Here is an 18,139-nt window from a genome sequence, read left to right as displayed (position 1 = left end):
TTCAGACTCTAGGTTTGAAATATGAGATGAACCAACTCCAAAGATCAGGATCCCAAGCCTTTCTCTTATTTGGATGTGTCAGAGTTCCCTAAGAGCCTCAATGGACTCCGGGCAGTGCTCACACCCAAACACATGCAAGATTAAAAACATAGTGCAGTGTGGAAGGGCCAACCCTCAAGTATCCAAGTTCAGAGGGAACTCAAGGTCCCAAGCAAGGCTTATAGGAGGAGGGCAGAGCTTAGAAGCTAAGAGTAAGTGTAAGTGCAGAGTTTGAAAAGGGGAAAGGGGAAGTGGTAGAGAAACAGGGACATGCTAGTGGGCATACCTAGCAATGGGAAGTGCTGGCACACCCCACAAGCCTGTTAGAACACATTGTTTTGGGAGTCAGGATCCTTTAAGGGATCAAGTTCAGACATGAACAATAACTTGCATATTGTCATGTCATGAACTACAACTCAAATCACATAGAGGGGAATAGGGGTACAAGGATTCATAGCAGAAACAAATAAAAGAAATTAACATGCTAATTAAGCATTCAACTCTATATAGACAGTAAAGTAGACATGGATGTAAGGCTATAAGTGAACACATTGGGATGATGCTGAAGCTAAAACTAGAACATACCAGTTTTATGAGGCAACAGGCTCAGAGATTTCCTTTTAGAATCTCATGAGGAGACAAGCAGATACAAATAATATTCGAAGAAGATAGAGCTTAGGAGCATAATGAGAGAATAGTCACGACAGTAGAGGAAACATGTTTAAGAAAACCTTTTAGAAGGGACTTAAACAGAGTTCAGTAGAAGGCAAACAAAACTTAAGAACTCAGTAGGAAATACATACCGTAAAAGAACACAAAAATACTGGAAACGCATAGCAAAAGATCATATAGGAAGATACAACAAGATAAACATGCGAGCATGGTACAAAACACAATAGAAAAACAAAGCAGAGAAGAACATGCATGATAAAGGAAAACATAAGAACACAGTAGAAGAACATGCGTGGTAGAAAAGAAAAAATCTGAACATTGTATAGACAAATACACATAAAGAAAAGAAGAAGAAAAGTCAGAGAAACATTTTAAGCTTTTCAGAAAAACCCTAAATCGGAAAGAAGTGATTTTTGAAAGAAAAATTTGGAAAAACGTTTAAAAACTCAAGTAGAGCACATATATAGAACAAATTTAAGAAAACTATCAGAGAAAACCTCGAATAGCTAGGGTTTCAGAGGAACCCTAAAGCAAGAAAGGCTTGGAAAAGGTCCGATCTGAGTCGGATAAGTCAAAAATAGGCTCATAATGCTTAGATATACCAGAGCAAGGCCGGAGAGGCCATAGAACCTCGAATCGGAGAGGATCTGAACAGATACCATTGAGGTCAGACCTCGAAACTTTGAACACCAAGTGTTGAAGAGCAGAGGGAGATGAGTTTACGCCATCCATGTCCTGAGAGGCCATGGATTCCGGTGAGTTGAAGGTAGAAGAAAGTAGGAGATGATTAGGGTTTCAAGAACCTTCGAGAGAGTTTGAGAGATGAGAGGATTCAGAGGCGGCGGTTGGTGAGAAATGGGATAGGGTTGGGGGTGTTTGGGAATTAAAAAGGAAAAGGGAAATTTTGGCCGTTGATCGAAATGATCAACGTCCTGGATCAAAAGGGGAAACCAGGCGGGTTGGATAAATGGGTTAGGGGCGGGTCATTTTAGGAATTGGGCTGGCCTATTTGAATTTGAAATTGGGGTTAATTGGGGCTGATTTTAGGCTATAATTGAAATGAAATAGGGCTAGTATTTAAATAACAACTTTTCCCTTTTATTTTTATAAAAGTACTAACTTAATTAATAATGTATAAATATTGAATTAAAAATACTAGAATCAATTTTGTAATTATAAACGTAATTAAATCTTAAGATAGGCTAAAATTGCAATCATATGCAATTTAACTTTAAAATACTAAATAAATTTGTAAAAATGCATAAAAATTTCCTTAGCTATATTTTGGTATAAATGTGAGAATAAAATAAGTTATTCACCAAAATGATGATTTTGGGAATAACTATTAGTTTTTGTACTGCTAAAATGGGCAATAAATTGATTTAAAAAATCTTTTAAAAATTAGAAAAAATACTAAAACACTTGGGCATACTTATATATGCATATATATGCTATTTTGAAAGTATTTTTTTCATATATAAAATACATAGGGAAAAATTGGGTATCAACAGCTGCCCATCTTTACCCGGGAAGGATGAAAGAGTTGTCGGGTAAAGATGTGATGGCCAATTTGACCGAACGAAATGGTTTGAAGAGGTTGACCGTACTCTGGTTCCTGAGCTGCCTACATATCTCTGGTCTTACCGGAATCATGTCATATGTAGTTCAGGATTCGTCGGCAGAATATGCCGATGGGGATTTTTCAAGAACGGACGAGATATTCGGGTTAGGATGGATGGTAGAGCTGTGGGAACTGGAGCGGGGTTGCTCCTGCTGAGACGGCCGTTGCTCGCCGGTTTACCTGCAAATAAGCAATACAAGTTTATATTGTGCGTAAATTTAAACATGATGCAAGTTCCCGTTGGACCATGAATGCTGTCTCTGGACGGTTAGGATGACGTCCTTGAACCATGATGTCCTGGGCCATGAAGCGTATAATAAAGGATTTGCAGGCCATGAAATGTTGCTCTCGGGCTATGAGGATGATGCCTCCGAACCATGATGCCTTTGAATAATGATATGCAAAAGATTAAAAGGGATCCTCGGGCCATGGCATGGTGTTCTCGGGCTATGCAAATGGTGCCTCTGAACGTTGATGCCCTCAGATAATTTGACGATCTTTTAGCCCATGAGATGTAGTAGGGTGGTGATATTTCAGCCATGCAAATGTAATTGAGGTGGCGATCTTTCAGCCATGCAAGAAGTAAATAAAGGTGGCGATCTGTCAGCCATGCAAGAAGTAAATGAGGGTGGTGATCTTTCAGCCATGCAAGAAGTAAATAAAAGTGGCGATCTTTCAGCCATGCGAGATGGAGGTAGAGCTTAACCTCAAAAGGCAGAATGGTAGCCTTATGCAATGCAAAGAATGCAGATGGAGACAGAGCTTAGTCTCGGAAGGCAGAATGGTAGCCTTATGCAATGTAGAGAATGCAGATGGAGGTAGAGCTTAACCTCAGAAGGCAGAATGGTAGCCTTATGCAATGTAGAGAATGCAGATGGAGACAGAGCTTAGTCTCGGAAGGCAGAATGATAGCCTTATGTAATGCAGAGAATGCAGATGGAGACAGATCTTAGTCTTAGAAGGCAGAATGGTAGCCTTATGCAATGCAGAGAATGCAGATGGAGACAGTGCTTAGCCTCGGAAGGCAGAATGGTAGCCTTATACAATGCAGAGAATACTGATGGAGGTAGAGCTTAACCTCAGAAGGCAGAATGGTAGCCTTATGCAATGCAAAGAATGCAGATGGAGGTAGAGCTTAACCTCGGAAGGCAGAATGGTAGCCTTATGCAATGCAGAGAATGCAGATGGAGATAGAGCTTAGTCTCGGAAGGCAGAATGGTAGCCTTATGCAATGCAGAGAATGCAGATGGAGGTAGAGCTTAACCTCGAAAGGTAGAATGGTAGCCTTATGCAATGCAGAGAATGCAGATGGAGACAATGCTTAGTCTCGGAAGGCAGAATGGTAGCCTTATGCAGGAAGTAAAATGGAAAATGGCAATAGAGTTTTCTTAGCTGATAGCGGATTGCGATATTGCGACTGCTGGGGATACTGTGTCTGCTGGGGACACTGCGTGCGGATAGAAACTGTGAGTAAGTGCAACGGTTCTGAGCGTAGTTTTTTCGAGCAATGTGAGTCTCGTGAGTGTATAGTATATTTGATAATTTTGCAACTCAAGTGCCTGCATCTAAAGAAAATCGTGAGTTTTGTAAAAGGGGGGAGGTTAGTTCGTATTCCTACTAGCTCTATTTGACCTCTCGGCTCTGTTCTGGTGATACTGTGCGTATCATTGGGGTAGCGTTTCTAAACAAAGCAACTTTGGTAACAAACATGCATGATTTAGTAAAAAATATAACATAAATACATAATCGAGAATAGTTTTCCTTAGATGAACCTACGACTGCGACGTGGTTCAAGATATTGCAACTTCTCTTGCTCTAGAATTTGAGGGTCCTCCTCAAAATTCTGCCCTAGTTTACTAGGCTACTGCTTTGGACGACTGCTTGCAGCGAATGGTTGAAATCACTTCGGAATTTTGAGGGTCCTCCTCAAAATTCTGCCCAGTTTCCAATTGCGTGGGAAATAAAATTTTTATTGAATTGTGACTGAACCCATAGGGCTGCCTACGTATCCTTTCTTAAATGGGAATCAGGTCAGGCGTAGTTCAAATTACATCATATAAGGAAAGCATAAAGGTTACACATAGTATTGTTTGACTGCGTCTGAATTAATCGGCTTTGGCCAAACTTCCCCGTCCATTTCTGCAAGTATGAGGGCTCCTCCTGTCGGAACCGGTGAACCATGTACGGACCCTGCCAGTTGGGAGAGAATTTCCCTTTGGCTTAATCTTGATGCAGAAAAATTTTCTTTAACACCAGTTGCCCTGGTGTGAATTGTCTCGGCTTGACTCTTTTGTTGAAGGCTATGGACATTCTGTTCTGATAGAGCTGACCATGGCAAACTACATTTATTTTCTTTCCGTCTATAAGAGCTAGCTACTCGTAATGACTTTTTACCTATTCTGCGTCGTCAAGCTCTGCTTCTTGTATGATCGTTAAGGAAGGAATTTCCACCTCGGCGGGAATGACTGCCTCTGTACCGTAAACCAGCATATAGGGGGTTACCCCAGTTGATGTGCAGACTATGGTGCGATACCCCAATAAAGCAAGTGATAACTTCTCGTGCCACTGCTTATGCTTCTCTATCATTTTTCTTAGTATCTTCTTGATATTCTTATTGGCAGCCTCTACGGCTCCGTTCATCTGAGGTTTGTAGGCTGTAGAATTCTTGTGTTTGATCTTGAAGGTTTCACACATGGCTTTCATCAGGTCATTGTTGAGATTGGAACTATTTTCAGTAATGATTGATTCTAGAATTCCGAACCGGCAAACGATACGGTTGCAGACGAAATCTACCATGACTTTCTTAGTCACTGCTTTGTAAGATGCTGCTTCAACTCATTTGGTGAAATAATCAATTTCTACTAGGATAAACCTATGCCCATTTGATGCGGCACGTTCGATTGGTCCGATAACATCCATTCCCCAAGCAACGAACGGCCATGGTGAGCTTGTTGCATTAAGCTTGTTTGGAGGCACCTTTATCATGTCTGCGTGTATCTGGCAGCGGTGGCACTTTCGGATAGATGCAGCCTGTTTCCATAGTCATCCAAAAGTAATCAGTTCGGAGTATTTTCTTTGATAAGACAAAACCATTCATATGTGGACCGCAGGTCCCTACATGAATTTCTTCTAATAGCCTGGATGCTTCCTTTGTATCGACACACCTTAGTAATCCCAAATCAGGAGTCCTCCTATACAGGATTCCTCCGCTATGAAAGAAATTGTTGGATAACCTCCGAAACATGCGCTTTTGAGTAGCATTTGCGAGTTTTGGGTATTCTCCTTTTGCCAAGTATTCCTTGATATCATGAAACCAAGGCTTTCCGTCTGCTTCTTCTCCGACATGAGCACAGTAAGCTGGCTGATCATGGATCTTTACCGGAATGGGATCAATAAAATTGTTGTCTGGATGCTATATTATGGATGATAGGGTAGCCAGTGCATTGGCGAATTCATTCTGGGCCCTAGGAACATGCTGGAATTCCGTCTTTGTGAACCTCTTTCTCAACTCCTGTACATGATGCAGATAAGGGAGTATCTTGGAGTTCTTGGTCACCCATTCTTCTCGGACCTTATGTATAAGCAAGTCCGAATCTCCAATTACTAGCAACTCTTGAATGTTCATGTCAATGGCCATCTTGAGCCCTAGGATATAGGCTTCGTACTCGACCATGTTGTTGGTGCACGGGAACCTGAGTTTGGCAGATACCAGATAATGCTGACCGGTTTCTGATACTAGGACTGCTCCTATGCCAACTCCTTTGAAATTTGCTGCTCCATCGAAAAACATTCTCCAACTGTCATAGGATTCTGCAATATCTTCTCCTATGAATGATATCTCTTCATCAGAAAAATATGTTTTCAGGGGTTCGTATTCTCCATCCACGGGATTTTTAGCAAGGTGATCTACTAGTGCCTGTCTTTTAATTGCTTTTTGAGTCACGTAGACAATGTCAAATTTATTCAACAGGATTTGCCACTTGGACAGCTTGCCAGTGGGCATGGGCTTCTGAAAGATGTACTTCAAGGGATCCATTCTTGATATGAGATATGTAGTATAGGCACAGAAATAGTGCCTCAACTTCTGAGCTACCCAAGTAAAAGCACAACAGGTGTGCTCCAACAGAGAATACCGAGCCTCGTACAGGGTGAACTTCTTACTGAGGTAATAGATGTCCTGCTCCTTTCTCCACGTTTTATCATGTTGCCCAGAACACAACCGAACGCTCCATCCAATACTGCAAGGTAGAGTAATAGAGGTCTACCCGGCTCAGGCGGAACTAAGACTGGTGGTGTTGATAGGTATTCCTTGATTCTTTCGAAAGCTTTTTGGCAATCATCAGTCCATGTGGTAGCGGTGTCCTTCTTTAACATCTTAAAGATCGGCTCACAGATGACCGTAGATTGTGCTATGAACCGGCTGATGTAGTTAAGTCTTCCTAGGAAGCTCATTATATCCTTCTTATTCTTTGGCGATGACAGTTCTTGAATAGCTTTGACCTTAGATGGATCCAGTTCTATCCCTCGGCGACTCACAATGAACCCAAGTAGTTTTTCGGCAGGAACCCTAAATGCACATTTTGCGGGATTCAGCTTCAGGTTGTATCTTCTCAGTCTATTGAAGAACTTCCTCAAATCTTCCATGTGGTCAGTGTCTTTCTTGTACTTTATGATGACGTCATCTACATATAGCTCAATCTCCTTGTGTATCATATCATGGAAGATAGTAGTCATGGCCCTCATGTAGGTGGCCCCTGCATTCTTTAACCCGAATGGCATCATCTTGTAGCAGTACATCCCCCACGGCGTAATGAAAAGCTGTTTTCTCAGCATCTTCTTCGTCCATCCAGATCTGATGATATCTATCAAAGCAATCTACAAATGATTGCAACTCATGTTTGGCGCAATTGTTGATCAGGATGTGTATGTTCGGCAAGGGGAAGTCGTCCTTTGGACTGGCCCGGTTGAGGTCTCGGTAGTCGACACAGACTCTGACCTTCTCGTCCTTCTTCGGCACCGGCATGATGTTGGCTAACCATGTCGGATATTCTACCACCCTGAGAACCTTAGCTTTGACTTGCTTAGTGACTTCTTCCTTGATTTTCAAACTCATGTTAGGCTTGAACTTTCTGAGCTTCTGCTTTACCGGTGTACATGTTGGATTAGTTGGCAGTTTGTGAGCCACAATAGATGTACTTAGACCAGTCATGTCATCATACGACCAAGTGAATATGTCTTCATATTCCCTTAGAAATTCTGTGTATTCCTTCTTTTCTGACGGTGACAAATGAACGCTGATCCAAGTTTCTTTGATATTTTCTGCATCTCCCAAGTTAACAATCTCGGTCTCGTCAAAATTCTCGACTTCTTTAACAATCTCTTCCGGTATGTCCTCTTCCTCTGAATCTGTATCCGTTTATTGCGTTGTCTCGTTGCATGTCACAGCCATTGGTTCATCAAGATAGGTAATAGTAATGTTGTATAAGTAAAGTAATGAGAGAAAATAATAAGAGTAAGATTTGTAAGGAAACCGAAATGCTTTGATAAATTTCATAACTGTTTTGAACATTGGAAGATCTTATTGCAAAAATTCAAAAATGCGAAAGGAAAATCAACTAGTAAAAATAAAAGATAGTGCATGATGTTTTGTTCAGCCTTGCTACCCCAAGGCTTTCCGGGCTCTGGTGGTTCTGATGGTCCAATTGTTGAGGCATGCTCCTCGGCTTACGACTTGTATAGAAGGGCCTTCCTCCCCCTCCTCGAATAAATTCCTCATTGCTACCAGTGCTTCGTCTTCTTCCGACCCATAAATTCCTCATTGCTACCATGGCTGGAAAGTCTATTCTAAATGGGGTATCGGCTGCTCTAGTGGGTAGTAAGGGCCGCACCATGGTGGCGACCAGTTGTTGAATTCCTTCCAAGTATACTCATATCCCAGAGTGAAAGTGGTGCCATGTTTCTTCAGTTTGATCGGCTTGGCGATTCCTTGGAGGTTCTTGCCAAGTCCCTTGCCAGGCTCATATCCGCTCCAGTTCAATATGCTTTCAATTTTGTTGTCCCACCATTTGTCTTTGTCAACGGCGTTGACTCGCTCAATGTGGTGATAGGTTTCCCCGCCTATCTTTCTCCTTCCTCCAATCGCTGGGATGGTTTGGCGACTGTATATGGGATTGCTACCATCGCCGTGAATGATCACCTCTTGGTGGTTCCACTCAAATTTCACTGCCTGATACGGTGTTAACGCTATGGCCCCAGCGGCATGAATCCACGGCCGTCCCAATAGCAAGTTGTAAGATGCCGACACATCTATTACTTGAAATTCAACATCAAACCAAGTAGGCCCCATCTACAAACACAAGCTAATTTCCCCAATAGTGAACCTTTGGGAACCGTCGAAAGCTTTGATGTTGATGGACCCGTCCTTGATCTCATGTAGATTCTTTCCCAATGTTGTGAGTGTTACCAATGGACAGATATTTAGGCTGGACCCACCGTCAATCAGGATTCTGGTGATGAAATAATCCTCGCATTGCACAGTGATGTGCAACGCCTTGTTGTGACTCAACCCTTCTGGTGGCAACTTATCTTCATAAAAAGTGATCTTGTGACTCTCCAATACCTGACCTACCATGTTCACCATTTCTTCTCTAGTAATATTGCTCGGTACATATGCCTCACTCAGCACGTTCAACAAGGCGTTCCTATGTACATCGGAGCTTTGCAACAAAGCTGGGATAGAGATCTGTTCCGGTGTTTTGTTCAACTGATCGATGACTGAGTACTCCTTTGCTTGTATTTTTCTCCAGAGATCCTCGGGCCTAGCTTCAGTGATGGTTGGCCGTCTAGAGGCCTGCTTGCTTGATTCAGACAAATGTTCTGGGGTGTATACTCTGTCGGTTCTTGTCATACCCTGTGCCGCGACTGCTTCTCCGGATTTGGATTTCCCTTTCCTTCTTGCCTCGGCTGTGTAGTCCCAAGGTATGGCATTTGTATGGAATGGCATTATAGCCGACATTGCTACTGGAATGGGCACCTTTACTCCAAACGGAGCCTGTATTTTGGAAGGAAAGACCGCAACTTCAAATGGTTCAGGTACATTTGCCGGGGACCCAAACTCGACCTCGATCGGTGCTGGCGTCTTTGCAGAGGATGGTGTTTCAAACTCAAGTGGTATGTGTGAGCACGTGATTTTTGCCCTATATATGAATTACTCCCATAAATTCAAACAAAATAATTTCTTTTCATTATTTTGAATTTTTGAGGATTTTGTGGCATTTTCTGATAATTGTTTGCATTTGTCTGTGCATTTTTATTTTTGTCTAAATTAATGGAAAATATAAAAAATATGTTGCATCTGCATCTAGAATTTAATTTTGCATTCTTGAATTAATTAGTAATTAGTTGTTTTATAAAAATGAAAAAAAATCACAAAAGTAACTTATTTTTGCATTTTTAATTTTAGTTTCGAATTTTGGTAGTTTTTCTTTAATTTGGCATTTCATTAGTGGTGGTAAGAATTATTTAGAATTAGTTAATTCGATTTGATAGGATAATTTGATTGAGAATTAATTTAGGTTTTGTTTTTAATTTTTAATTTGATTTTAAAAGAAATTAGAAAAACAAAAAATCAAAAAGAAGAGGAAAATGAAAAGAAAATGGATTTATTAAGAGAAGACTCAATTTTGGGCCAATTACAATTCCCCAGCCCAATAGGTCCCTCCTCAAAACCCGGTTAATCGCAGCCCAATACCCGCCCCGACCCGATCCGTCCCCGAGTGAACCAAAACAACACCGTTTGGTTGTCCTCTGATCTGGACCGTCGAGGTTCTTTTAAATCCAACGATTGAGGAGTGGGGTGGGATTAATATATATATGTCTGAACCCTCACCCATCCCCTCGTCTCTCGGAAACCCCCCATTAGCCCCGTCCTAATCACCACCGATAACTAACTACCGGAAATCGCCCACAGCGGCGGCCGGCCACCAAACGCCCCAAAACTCACACCAAAGCTCCCTCTCCCCTTCCTCATCATGAATCTACCATCAGCTCCCTTAAAATCCCATCGGAATCCCTCAAAACTCCGAAACCCTAGCCGCCACCCTTATTTTCTCTGGTGGCGGCGCCGGCTCCGTCCTCACCAAAATTACACCCCGGGACCTCCACGAACCCCTCTTCCCAAATCCCATATTAGTTTCCCTCGAACACCCTTGAATCCTCTCAAATCTGGATTTGAAGACGAACCCTAGAAATTCTAAAATCCTGAATCGAGTGTTCGTTGAATTTTTCCGGTCTAAATTTCTTTTATTCGTGTGTTCTTGTTAAGAACACACGATTAACTTCAAAATTGGCCAGAACTCGGATGATTTGAAGACCCAGGCTTCCTCTTTCATTTCCCGAACCTTTTTGTGGGTACTTCTTTTCTTTCTTCGGTTTAATCTCTTCTTCATTTGTTTTTCTGTTTTCTGCTTCTTCCTTTGCTTTTGAAAATCTTAGTTTTCTAATTTCTGAGTGTTAATTACATGCGCGTTAGTTTTTTTGATAAGAAGTTTTCTTTTCTTTAATTAGTTTAAGAATTTGTTAATAATTTAGTTCAAATTTCTTTAAGTGCTTAGTTGCATCAATTGGAATTAGTAGAAATTTTGCCCGAATTGTTTCTGTTTCTGTGGATTTCATTCAGAGTTGGGATTTATTAGTAAATACTGAATTGGGTTGGTTTCATGTTGGGTTTGAAAGCCCAAATAAAGAGGTCAGTCCAGGTTGGGGTTAAATGTTGGGTCAACTTGACCCATGAGCTGAAAGGTAGCTAGTTAACCAAGGTAATAACAGGGTCATTAAGGGGTAATTTGGGTAGTTTAGGCTTGAGAATCTTGTATAACTGAACTAGGAAGCTTCCTAGAAGCTGGGGTGGGGGGGCTATTTTGAAATTCTGAGGTTTAAACTAGGGGCTTCTAAGCTAAAATGAAAATTTCAGAAGGTTTTAAGGGCAATTTTGAACTCTTTAAGGCTACCCTAGTAGCTTGCCTATAAAGGCATTGTTACTTAGAGCTCAAGGGAGATTTTTGAAGAAACAAATTCCTAAAAAAGCTGAAATGGCTGAATTCTTTTAAAAGTTCCGAAATTCCTGCATTCCATTGTGGAGGAACTATCAAAATCCTGCTTATTTGGATTTCTGATTTCTCTTTATTAGCTAAAGTACTTAAAGTTTTCCCTAGCTACACTTCTGGTTGAGAAATGGCTTGAGCTTTTGGTTTGAAGCTGGTTTTGCATTTGTTATTCCCCTACTATCCATCGTTTGTTCTTGAGTTGATTCCACTGCTTCATTGACTGAATCTGGGCTCTTTTTCTGCTGCTGCTCCACTGATTCTGCACTGCTCTTGTTTCCCTTTTTGCCAGGTACACGTTCTTGAATCTTGTACAATGTGGTGCACAAGTTGAGGAATGAAATGGAAATGGAAATTCTGAAGTATAGCATTAAGTTTCTTGTCTCTAAAATGTTGGTCCTGTTTTTCTTGGAAATCATCAGATGTTATAGATTAGTTTTGACTTTCCCTTCGTCATGTTTACTCTTTGCTGTTTAGCCTTAAGTTTGCTTTGTAATATTGGGCGAACCATGGACTTTAGCCATTTAATGTTTACTCTTTGCTGTTTAGTTTTGGCTGAGCTCTGTGTTGCTTTCTAGTGTGAAATTATATTTAAGCTTGTTAGAAATGACAAGTTGTTGGTCCGCTTGTATAGAATAGGTTCTATTAGTATGAGATTTATTTGAGGTTTAAATTCTCATGTCTTTATTTTGAGTTAATTTGAGGCTTTGAAAGATGAAGTTGCCTACTGCATAGTTATTAAAATTGGATCTTCAATTTCTCTCCAAATGCATGTCATATAAATTGTAAGCTTAGCTTTAATTAAAACTCAGAATTGAATGCCAGTGTAATTTCATATTTTAATATGGTTTTTTGTTTGATTGGTATTTAATTGATTTTGCATAAGTTTGGTTCTGAAAATTGGGCTTAAAGCTGGCCCAGTTTTGGTGTTCAAAAAAATCAGAACCGATTTGCATACAATCTTCTCTTGGACGTCCTTTTCACCAAAAGTTGGGCTCATCTTGGGCCCAAGCTTGAAGGCCTTTGCAATCAGACTGCTTACCTCTTGGCTACTTGAGCCCATGACATTTTGTCAAATTCAGCTCTTCAGTTAATTGTCATGTACGTTTGAGTGGTTAGTTAAAATCCCTTTAAGTTTTCTCTTAATTAACTAGTCTTCTTAAAATGAATTGAGGTGAGCCATATCATATAACACAAATAGCTTATGGCCCTCCAAAACTTAGTTTGAGCTTCCCTCTAAAATTGGAATTGAGATGCGCCATGCCAAATAAAATCTCAAAATGCACGGCCCTCATTTAGTTTGTCCTTGAATATTTTTTGTCCTTAGAAATCGAGGCATGCCATTTAGTTGAATTTTCATGGCCCTCGTAAAGTTGCAAACACGTAGTTGATTTAGGTGCATTATCCTAATAATTTACTTTCCTAAACTCGGATGCGCATTTATGTAACCCAAATCCAAATTTCAATGTTAGATAAAATGTGTTGCGGACTGCGGGTGCATTTATGTAACGTGGTTTGAAACATATTTTAAATGACGTTACAATCTTCCTTTAATTAATTAAATAAAAGCGGTTAAAAAGTTAAAATTGCACATAGGTTCAAAATGTTTTAAAATCAGATAATTATGCCAATAATATCAGTTGGCGACCGTGCTAGAACCACGGAATTCGGGAATGCCTATTACCTTCTCCCGGGTTAACAGAATTCCTTACTCGGATTTCTGGTTCGCGGACTGTAATACAGAGTCAATCCTTCCTCGATTTAGGATTTTGAACCGATGACTTGGGACACCATGAATCTCCCAAGTGGCGACTCTGAATCTTTTAATAATACAATCTCGTTTCGATTGTCACTTAAATTGAACAGCTCTGGCAACTCTGTTGGGGATCGAACCCAGAATTTATGGTTTGGGTTCAAGAATTCGAGCTTAGATGAATTGTTATAGTTGGCTTTATTTATTATCTGATTTTATTACATGTTTGGGTCTTATGTGCTAAATGTTTCTTTTACCGCTTTGATATTATCTGAACTGTATATAAACTGCTACGAAACCCCTCTCTTCTCTCTCCCGAGGAGTGCACGTTGGTCGTGAATTCTTTCTGTTAGTGTCATATCCCAAATAGAACGAGGTTCAGACAAGTTGCAAAGCCGAATGATCTTTTGGTTACCGGTACACAGCCCCCTTCGGCTTGATTTGTCCGCTCGGGTAAGCCAGGTCTAGAACAATAAATCCAGGTTTTAAACCTAGTATAACAATACCTCATGCCGGATCCCTAGTAGGAATGTTTGTTTACATCATGTGCATTTTGACTTTAGAGACTCAACACAGGGGTTGGATCTGTCTAGGACAGGTGCACCCGAAATAAAAAGACCATCCTGATGCATCTTACTTGCTACTTGCACATTTATTTGCTTCGGATTTGCATGCTTACTGGCTTTGGAATGAAAGGAGAGAATTTGGGAAAGAAATAGCAGTGTAGAATGTTAAGGGAGTGAATAACCTATTTAAAGAAAAACCAATGTCCAAATAGCGCTGAAACTCTGCCGAATTTTAAAAAAAAAGAGAAAATGAATTGAAAAATGAGAAAGGAGTTTTGTTTTCGAAAATAGTTCGTTTTATTTGCCCGAACTATGCCAGTTTGATTCCCACCGGATGTGGGATACGTAGGCAACCCCCATCGGGTCCAACTTCCCTTTTTGCAAAAATAACCCAAAAGAACAAAAATTTTACTTTTATTTAAAAATAATTAGGGTGGTGCCATTCTTGTCAGAAATAGCCGAATGTCTCTAAAAGGACGCTGGAAGGCTTCTTTTGCAAGAACAGCCGCATGTGGTCATTATTTTCAAGGTTTTCACCGGTTAGCCAACATAGCCTTTAAAATCTTCGTCTCCGAGGTGCTGAAAGGCCGTACTTGCAAAACCGAATTTTATTTTTAAATAAAAAAAGGAGAAAAAAAGTGTCAACTTTGTCTTTGAGTTAAATGAGTCTTGATTTTTGCTTAATCACTTTAATAAGTGTGTAGAATGAGCACGAGTCCAAGTTTGCCGATAACAGTCATAAACAAGATCCCTTTGGAGTTGCATATGTGGTGGGAGGATCTGGGAAAATCGGAGCAAGATAAAGTCAATCTACATTTGGGAGGTCTCACCGGGTTGCTGAAAATCAGACCTAGAGGAGATATCATAAAGGCTTTGGTTACGTTTTGGGACCCGGCCCATAACGTATTTCACTTTTCGAATTTTGAACTCACCCCAACCTTGGAAGAAATAGCAAGTTATATGGGAAGTACTGAAGGGCTGAGGCATAAGTACCTGATCGCTCCAAGAGCCATTAACTCCCACGAGTTCATGGATTTGCTAAAGATAAGCAAGGGAGTCCCGTATTTCGAGTTAGAGGATGGTTTTTCTACTCTACGTTTTATATATCAGAGGTACGGGCATGTAGGAGGGTTCAACGATCCGGCAAACGGGGTTTGTAGCAGAGGAAACCGAACAAAATGGGATGAGCATAGGCGTTTCGCCTTCATGGTAGCTTTCCTAGGACTTGTGGTGTTCCCCCAAAAAGACGGGAATATCGATTTGCGGGTGGCCGGAGTCGTCAAGGTCCTGATTACCAATGCCAAAAGCATTCTTGCCCTTATGATAGTGTCTGAGATATACCGAGCTCTCACAACTTGTAAAGCTGGGGAAGATTTCTTTGAGGGATGCAATTTGCTATTACAGATGTGGATGATCGAGCACCTATGTTATCACCCTCAGTATATAAGTTACAGGTCCACAGAGAAAAGTTGCATTGAAGAGTTTGACACAAGGACTTCGGGGTTCAAGCTGCTAGAGGGGTTCGGAGATTGGGTATCCTGCCTTCGTTCCATTACTGCGGGACACATAGAATGGACATTGGGTTGGCTTCCTGTTGAAGAAATTATGTATATGCCCGCCACTGGTCCTTACATCCTCCTAATGGGTCTGTGAGGTATCCAGGCTTACGCTCCTTACCGGGTGATTAAACAGTTGGGAAGGTGTCAAGTGATGCACCCAGATGAAGATCTTAGCGTTTATGCGGTCGAGGTTAGTTCAGACGGCCAATTTCATAAAGAAACAATTCGTTCTATTTGGAATGAATTCCAGTATTTGACGGTGAATACTCGAGTGCGTGATCTATCTAGAGGCGAAGTCTCACCCGCTTATCTTGCCTGGTATAGAAAGAAGAACACTGCAAGGGCCGAACCAGAAAGACCAGCCAAAAAGCCCCACATTCAGGAATTCATTGAGGCGTCACAAGAATAGTGGGCTTGGTTGGCTAAGGAGAATGAGTACAGCGCCACAATAGAAAAATTGGAAAATCAAGTCAGAGAGCTTCAATTCGAGAGTGGCTTGCAAGTCGCGGCGGATGAAGGAGAAAAAAAAGGCTAGCTAAAGAAAATGAGGCCCTTCGAGCCCAAATTCAGAAAATGAAAATAGTAGCAGAAAACCCCGCCCGAAGTGCCAAAGATGAAAAACTCATAAATAACCTGAGGCAGAAAGTGAATGACTACAGTTTTGATTTGAACAAAGCAGAAAGTGAACTAGCCAAGGCACGAAAACAGTTGGATAAAAATGCAGATGAACGAGCACGCTTGGTTAAGCAGTTGAAAGAAAAGTACGATGATGAGATCGCGGGATTAAAGAAAAGGGCCATCGCCGCGGAAAACCAAATGATCAAACAGGCGAAAGACTTCAAGATTGAAGGAGAACATTGTTATACGACATTGGCACAATTAGAAATAGATCTGCAACAACTTCAGGAGCAAAATCAAGTGGCCAAGCAAACCTTGGGGGCCAGGGCCCAGTAGATTGGGCGTTTGTTACAAGAAAAAGGTGTCATAAGAGAGAGAGTAAGAAACATCGCCGATTATATCGTTATGAAGTGCCAAATCTGTGAGGATATGACTCGCACTACCTTCTTCGCGGCAGTAATGACATTTGTTAAGCAGATCATGAGTGACTTGGACTGACTTCAAAGAGATCTTGCATATAGGCCCGCGACGAGACCGAATGATGTCCCGCGGGCACCAGGAGCATTGATGTATTCATGATTTTCCATTTGAGTCTGTATTTCCTTTTTAGTTAGAGTTTGTCAGTTGTATTGAGTTTGTATTTTTCTTTTGCTGGAGTCTGTCAAGTTCGTATTTTCTTTTGTCAGAGTATGATAGTTTTTTTTGGAGTCTGTATTTCATCTTTTCATCAGCGTCTGTTAGTTTCTCTTGGAGTCCATTAGTGTTGAGTCTTTGTAATCAAAGCGTTTGCTTTTTATGAAATTGAAAATCCCAAAAATTGTTTTATTATTTACTTTTGTACTTATCTTCCCAGAACTACGCTCGGTCTGATTCATACGGGGTCATGATACGTAGGCAATCTCCATAGGATTCGACCATAACCAAAAGAAAAAAAAGAGAGAAAAAGAAAGAAAAGAGAGGAAAAATAAGAGAAAGAAGCAATGGCAGAACAAGAGGGAAATGAGAGGATAAAAACAAAGAAGAGCAAAGGCCAGAATGAAAAAAAGAGAGAAAACAAGAAAAGAAAGAAAAGTCGGGATAACGCAAGCAGCCGATCAAATGCATGATAGAAACGGTTAACTGCTTAGGTGAATTCATTCCCCAAATGTGCGATTACTAATTTGTTAAAGCCCTAACCACTAACAAGGTTGTTGTTGATGTATTGAGTCCAGGCAGGTGGTTAGTTGATTGGCATTCTGGAAACTCACTCATATAACACCCGATCAAAAGACAGGCTGAATATGGCCAACCTAGAACCGGAGACAAGTATTGTTGACCCGTCAAAAGAGGTGGAAGAACTGGATGTTAATGCAATGAAGGAAGAGATGTATAAGTTAAAGCAGCAGATGGCTGAAATGTACCAAGCCTGGGCCAAGGGGCATCCACCACCGGTTTATCCCGCCAACCCTGCTTATATCCCACCATCGGCCCAACCTCAGGAGCCTCCCACTGTGAACTCATCTCCATCCTTTCCCCTCTACCAACAATGCTACGACACAACTTCCCATACTTCCCAAGATCCACCACCCAAACAAGTCCCATACCCTCCCCCACCAATCACACTTGTTTTTGTGTTACCTCCACCTCCTACATTACACCGATCTTCCAGTGAACCTCTATTCCAAACTCACGACAACCAGTATTATCCCCCTGAACCCACCTTCAAAGTTCCAGAACCATATTCTTACACCTCTTATCTTGATCTCCCGGCAGAGACCGAGAAGCCACCCAAAAATCCCGAGCATGAAGAGATGATCAGAAAAGTCAAAAGCTTAGAACAATCGTTCAGAGATATGAGGGGGATGAGAGGTCAAGTAAGTGTGGCTTATAAAGATTTATGTCTGTTCCCAGATGTTCAGTTACCAGCAGGGTTCAAAATGCCCAAGTTTGATCTGTACGACGGACATGGTGACCCAGTAGCACACTTAAGAGAATTTTATAGCAAGATGAGAGGAGCAGGTGGAAGAGATGAATTGTTGATGGCATATTTCAGCCAAAGTTTGGGTGGATCGGCATTAGAATGGTATACCAGACAAGATCACAGTAGGTGGTACACATGGGACGATTTGGCCCAAGCCTTTGCCTGCCATTTTCAGTACAACCTTGAAATTATCCCAGACCGTCTGTCATTAACAAAGATTGAGAAGAATCCCGGTGAGAGTTTCAGGGAA

The sequence above is a fragment of the Nicotiana sylvestris genome, chromosome 12 (genome assembly GCF_000393655.2).
Source record: "Nicotiana sylvestris chromosome 12, ASM39365v2, whole genome shotgun sequence".
NCBI lineage: Eukaryota > Viridiplantae > Streptophyta > Magnoliopsida > Solanales > Solanaceae > Nicotiana > Nicotiana sylvestris.
The sequence above is the reverse complement of the archived record's forward strand: the minus strand, read 5'-3'. Positions refer to the sequence as shown.